The following is a 7,142-nucleotide window of genomic DNA, read 5'->3' as shown; positions in this document are numbered from 1 at the left end:
TCCTATAAGCCCTCTGCCCCCTTTCTCCCTGTGGAAACAATTTGCAGAATGTCACATCCAGTTGTTGACATGGATGGAATCTGCCAGTCACATTTACATTTCTTTATTCTCGCCTACACATATATTATGTATGATTTATTAAAGCTCGCCTGACGATTCAGAAAGCAAAGCCAGCCTCAAGCTGTAGAGATCAGGCAGTGGTAGTCCACACCTTTAATGCCAGGGCTTGGGAGGCAGAGGCAGGTGGATCTCTGTGAGTTCAAGGCCAGCCTGGTCTATAGAGTGAGTTCCAGGACAGCCTCCAAAGTTACAGAGAAATCCTGTTTTGAAAAACAAACAAAAACAACAACAACAAAGTTGCCCTCAGGTGGATACATATACACATCTGCAGGCACACCTGCTCACAGTCTCTCTCTCTCTCTCTCTCTCTCTTTCCCTTTTTTCCCCTCCTTTCTTCCCTCCCTCCCTCCCCCTATCTCTCTTCTCTCTCTCCCTACCTCCCTCCCTCTCAAATACACACAAACATACCATACACACAATAACTAAAAAACAACTATTCTATCATTTTAATGTTGAAACATAATATGGGATTAAAGGCGTGCGCCACCAACGCCCCGCTGGAAAAGATTTCTACAAATAAAACTACCATGAGTGAGGTGAGAAATCCACTGGGTGGGTTTAAAAGAAAACAAGATATTGCAGAGGAAAATGTTAGCAGAAAAGGCAACATAAACTATCAGAACACAGAGGACAGTTGTTGTTGTTTTTTTTTTTTAATGAAAAGAGTTGAGCCATGGGGCAACTTTAAGTACCTTCATACGCATGTAGAAACAGTCTCCAATGGAAACAGGATAGGAGAATAGGAAAATAATAACATGAAACAGTGAATAATTCCAACCTCTAAACAGCCGACCCGAGAAGCTCAGGAAACTACATACTCAGAAGCAGGATGAAATGTATCGAAGTGGGCTGTGGACAAGCGATTCAGAGAACCTGGCTGGGTCCCCGTAACCCACATGGCCGCTCACAACCACCCGTTACCCCATTCTAGGGGATCCGATGCCCTCTTCTGACTGTTGCAGGCACCAGACATACACGTAGTACACATACAGATAGACGCACACACAAAATAAATACAAATATAAGAATAAAAATAGACAAATTCTTTGTACCACATCATGGATGTTCATGAGAGACGCTAGATACTTTTTATTTTATATTCTTAGGTTCTCCTTTGGAGTTCAGTAACTTGGAAACAGTTAAAATATTTTTGGTCTTTATGATTTGTTAAGTAGAATCACCCTAGTGTTTAGGGTGTTCACATCTGTGCACTGTTTTTCTGAGCCTATGAGGGACATCCCTGAGGCTGTCTCTCCACACAATGCTGTCATGTTCAGATTCTATACATCCTTCAGCAGTGCATTCGTGAAGGTTTGGTTTGCATGCAGCTGTGTCCAGATGTGAGGTCTTGGGAAACTGATTGGATGAGGAAGGGGTCTGATCTTATGAATGGATTTATAGATCAAGAATTTTTGCCCGGCGGTGGTGGCGAATGCCTTTAGTTCTACTCGGGAGGCAGAGGCAGGCAGATTTCCGTGAGTTCCAGGTCAGCCTGGTCTCCAGAGCGAGTTCCAGGACAGCCTCCAAAAGCTACAAGAAACCCTGTCTCAAAAACCAAAAAGCAACAACAACAACAACAAAAAGAATTTAAAAAGGTTTATTAACCTGTTTGCACATGTCCGCGAATGTGTACAAGTGCATGTCCCTGTGAGTGCAGAGAGGCCGGAAGAGGGCACTGGATCTCTCAGAGCTAGAGTTGCAAGCATTTGTGGGGTACCTGGCTTGCTTTGTGGGACTGGGGTCTGAACTTGAGTCCTCATGATCACACAGCAAGCACAGCAAGTGCTCTTAACTGCTGTGCCATCTCTCCAACCTGGATTTTTTTTTTTGATACAGATTGTTTAAAAAAATTGTTTTTAAGATTTTTCACATGCATGTCTATGCACTGTGAGTGTGTCTGGTGCTTGGCAAGGGTCAGAAAGGAGCATCAGTCCACAGAACTGGAGTTACAGACATTCATTCGTTAGCCACCGTGTGGACACTGGGAATCGAGTCTGGGCTCTCTGAAGAGCAGCCAGGGCTCGTAACCGCTGCTAATTACTAGAACCTCCCTAGTTCCTTGAGAAGGTTCTTGCTACATAACCTTGGTTTACCTGGGACTTGAAATGTCATCCAGGTTGGCCCTGAACTCACACCTTTTCCTACCCCATCTTCCAAACGCTTCACCATCATAGGGTTTTGTTACCGGCCCTGGTTTGGATTCAGAATTTTTTGTTTGTGGATTTTTGGCTTTCTGAGACAGGGTTTCTCTGTGTAGCCCTGTCTGCCCTATCAGATTTTTTTTAGTTAAGTAAGCATACAGAGTAATGACATTTTCATATCCTCTTGTCTTTCTTCCCAATCTCTTCTGCTTTCATGTCACAAGTATTTGGGATTAGATTCTAATGTGCTGTCAGAGTTGGGGTACCTTTCAGGGGCAGAAGCACATGACTGGGAATGTGTGTGCCTTTGAAGGTATGTTCTGTACCCGGGTTCTTCCCATCCCCCCTGACTTCCTGTCTCCCCTGACTTCCTGTCTCCCCTGACTTCCTGTCTCATCTCCCATCTTCCTGTCTCCCCATCTTCCCCCATCTTCCTGTCTCCTGCCTTCTTGTCTCTCCCCACAGCCACAAATGTGCAGCTATTCTCAGAAGTTGAGTTTCGATTTCTTTTTTTCATTTTTTTTTTCAGGCCTCTTTGCAAGGGTACCCAAGCTGAATTTGCACCGAGGCATCAGCTGTGGTCACTGCAGTTCCAGCGTCTCTGCCAACAAAAACGCACTGAGCCATCTCCAAGTTCGAAGCATTCAGCAAGCAGTAGCAAGGCAGAGCCACCAGAAGTGAACACCGAATTTCCATGACAAATATGGAAATGCTCAATTAGCCGGTGGAGCTCTCTTCTGTATTTCTACATGGACATATATATACATACATACAGAAACATGTATATATGTATATGCAGCAACACAAATTGGAATAGAATGGAACCTGCCTCCTGTTGGCGGAATCACCCCAAAGGAATGGAGAGATCAGTAGCTGGTACAATAATCAAGGAATTGTTGCAAAGCCAACCTAAGTGACGCCAAGTCAAAGAATCACGTATCCACTAAACTACAGCACATTGAAGAAAAAATAAAGTACCTTTCAAACCTTCACAAAAAAGAAGAAAAATTGACTTTCGATGTGATGGCCTACAAGTACTCTTTTCTTTTGTCATGGAAACTAGCTGCTTCGGTTTCCCAGAACTCTCAGTTCCAACATCTATTTACTTATTTATGACAAGAGTTTCACATAGCCAAATCTGGGCTATAGCCTTGAACTTCCGCTCCGCCTCCCTGGTGATGGTTTTATAGGCGGGCGCCAACATGTGGTGTTGGGGACTGAGCTCATAGCTTTGTGTATACCAGACAAGCACTCTTCCAACTGAGCTACAGCACTAAGCCCTGTTTTTTTGAGACAGAGTCTTATTCTATGGCTGAGGCTGGCCTTACACTCATAATCCTCCTGCCTCAGGTTAGTATGGTTTTTTTTTCTATTTTTTTCATACAGCTGCAGCTTTAGGCTCTGCATTGAGATTAGGGGGTTTCTGGCTGGTGAATTATTTAGCTTTATCTGGTTCAGAAGGTTATTTTGTGTCTGTTCTTGAAAGGCGTTTTAGCTTAGAAAATAATCCATCCGCAATGACAAGAAGAAAACACAAAATTTGTTGTTGAGAATTCTGAAGTTCTTCATACCTTTGAACCCGACAGGAAGATGGGATGCACGTGACATGACGTGAATGATGGTGATCATGTACATACATGTTTATTACGTCACACAAATATGTGCCAGGCATTAGTATCTGGACAAACCAACCAGAAGTTTCAGGTAAGAAGCGCATCGATGATGTTCACAGAGATGACAGAGGCATCTAAGAATCAGCAAAGAATCCACGAGAGTATCTGACTTATTGCCTAGGTACTGTGGTTAAAGTAGCACCTTTAACCCTCCCAGCAATCTTTGGCAACAGTTATCGCCCCTAGGTAAGGAATGCCCGAAGAAGGAACCACTCAATCAAACTGTCAGTGTTTAGAGCGGACACGGCCTTCACTTCTGCATAGCAAAGCTCCAGGCACAAGAAGAATGGAAGAAACAGGGGAAAACATTCAGCAAGAGCTACTCGGTGGCATCGCTCTCCTCGAATTCACAGGAGGATTAGAAAACAGGGTGTCCTCCAAAGAAAAGAACAAGACAGAAGGAGATAAAAGGGACTTGCTAGAGAAGTAAAACCAGGGGCCGAGGGTGTCGTTCAGTGGTGGGGTGCTTGCCTAGGTCACACTAGTCCTGCGTTCGATCCCAGTGCTGACAAACAAAAACATTTGAGAAGAAAAGTGTCGGATTACCCAGAAAGTGTACACCTATAGTCCTGCAACCCAGTGTCAGCAGGGTTGCCACAAGTTCAAGGTCAGCCTGTTCTATACAGCCAGTCCCAGGCCAGCACGGCCTAGAGGCCCTGTCTCAAAAGGACACACACACACACACACACACACAGACACAGACACACAACCGACCCAACAAATCATAAATAAAATCCAAATTCTCTTCATTGAGAAGGCTCCTAAAATATGTATGAGCATATCACAATAAATAAGAGGCTCAGGCCGCTTTCTTTTAGCATATACTAATTGTACAAAGTAATGGGTTTCACTGTGACAAGCATTTTGTGTATGCCAATGTTCTCAACTCTATGACGATTACAGGTTGGTGTCAGGTTGGGGTTCTTCCTCCACTGCTCTCCACCTTAATTTCAGGATCTCTCTCTCTCCTCTCTCTCTCTCTTATTATGTATACAGTGTTCTGCCTCCATGCCAGCAGAGGGCACCAGATCTCATTACGGATGGTTGTGAGCCACCATGGGGTTGCTGGGAACTGAACTCAGGACCTCTGGAAGAGCAGCCAGTGCTCCTAACCTCTGAGCCATCTCTCCAGCCCCCACACAACAGGACTGCTCATTCAATCCGTAATTCCCCATACTGGCTAGTCTGGCTGGCAAGTGAGCCCTTGGGATCCACTTATTTCCAAACCCTCCCCAGGTGCTGAGGAACAGACACTGCTGTGTGCTCACCTCCTGACTTTATGTGGTGCTAGGGATCTGAACTCAGGTCCTTATGCTTGTATGGCAGGCGCTTTATCCACTGAGCCAACTCCCCTACCCCTTCATTGACATTTCTACAACCACACGTGTGTACGTGTACGTGTGTGTGTATGTGTACATGCAAGTGGTGGCCAGAGGACAACCTTGGGTGTCATCCCTAGGAACACTATCCACATTCCCCGATACTTACGGTCTCTCATTAGCCTGGACCTCACCAATTAGGTGGGCTCCAAGGATCCTCCCTCTTCCCAGCGCTAGAATAACAAGATCATATCACTACACCTCGAATTTTTATGTGTGTTCTAAGGATCAAACTCAGGTCTCTTTGGTTCCTTTGGCTCCTTTGTATTTCATACATGAATACAATATACTTTGATCATGTTGACACTCTATTACACTTTTTTGTCCCTTTCCCCATCACATTTTGTATCTCAAATATTCTCCCCTGTGCTTCGTGTGTGTGTGTGTGTGTGTGTGTGTGTGTGTGTGTGTGTGTATCTTGACAGGGGCTCATGGAGCAACTTGACATGGCATAGAGTCATCCAGGAAGAGGGAACCTTAGTTGGAGAACAGCTTTGAAGGGATTGGCCTGTGGTCATGTCAGTGCTAGGCTGCCTTCACTGACAACTGATGTAGGAGGACCCAGTCCACTGTGGGCGGCACCATTCCCCTCAGCAGATAGGCCTCAGCTGTATCAGAAAGCTGGCTGAGCTCAGCCCTGTGAGTGAGCCAGCAAACAGCATTCCTCCCAGTTTCTCTGTCAGTCTTGACTTCCCTCAGTGACGGACTGTGATCTGGACCTGTAAGTCGAAACGAGCCCCGTCCTCCCCCAGGCTGCTTTTGGTCATGGTATTCATCACAAGCAACAGAGACTAGGATGGCCCTTCCTCTTAGTTAACTGATAAACTACTCTGTCTAGGTTGCTGACTGGGCGATCAACCGTTCCTGAGGAAAAGAGGTGTGATGTAGTGAGCTGTGATGTTTATAACCTGTCTGCCTGCACAGACTGGAGGGATATAGCTGCCCTTTCTCATTGTGCATTTGCTTTAGACCCTGATGACTTAGATTCCTACAGACAGCTCTGGGCTTGGGGGACCCCTCTCCCAATTCTGTGTTATCATTCTCTAAAACCAGGTCTTCCAGGTGGAGCTCAGGTTTGGGGGAAATTAAGCAAAAACTGGATGAGGAGAGCATATAAAGCTGGCCAAGCTGCTCACAGTGATGGGCTGTAGCTTCCTGTAACCGTGCAGTGTCTACTGAAACAAGAGTGCTATTATGAGAAGTTGGCATTCTCAGCTACTAGAGACTTCTGGGAATGGAAACTGAAGCAGTTCATGGCAATGACCACAACCCAGAAACTGAAACCACACTCTAATTCTGCACAAGACCGACAGCTCCGGCTGCTTTCATTGTGTCTGACTATGAGGATTATACTCAGTTGTAATAAAACATCTTCAGAACAGACTGGAAGCCATGTAAGCCTTCCGTCAAAATGTCAGTACAAACAACTTAACATTCTAGTTAAAATACCGTCTCTAGGATCAATAAGCCAATACCACTAGGAATACAAAACGGAGACACTATCCTATGTGGCTCTGAAGGACAGGGCAACGGAAGACCGAGAGAACAAAGGGGATTTTTTATTTCTCTCCCTTTCTGATGACTAACTATGCAGCTGACTGACCGGGTACTATCTAGGCCAGGCTGGCCTTCAAATTGTAGTAGTGCTCTTGCTTCAACTTTGACAGAGTCCTGGGATTACAGGCAGAAAACTTGACCTTTTTTCCCCCTTGAGAAAAAAAAATTGGACTTACCATTTATGTGAATGCTGTGCCAAATCTGGGAATTAACAATACGTTAAAGAACATGCTGGAGCCGGGCGGTGGTGGCGCACGCCTTAAAACCAGCAC

General features: G+C 45.3%; 1 pseudogene; it reads left to right on the top strand.

The window, feature by feature from the left end:
• Positions 1-2,532: 2,532 nt before the first annotated feature.
• LOC121140951 lies at positions 2,533-5,911 on the top strand (annotated as a pseudogene).
• Positions 5,912-7,142: the final 1,231 nt, after the last annotated feature.

This window comes from Mesocricetus auratus, unplaced genomic scaffold, assembly GCF_017639785.1.
Source record: "Mesocricetus auratus isolate SY011 unplaced genomic scaffold, BCM_Maur_2.0 Super-Scaffold_100006, whole genome shotgun sequence".
NCBI lineage: Eukaryota > Metazoa > Chordata > Mammalia > Rodentia > Cricetidae > Mesocricetus > Mesocricetus auratus.
This window is presented reverse-complemented; position numbering and strand designations above follow the sequence as displayed.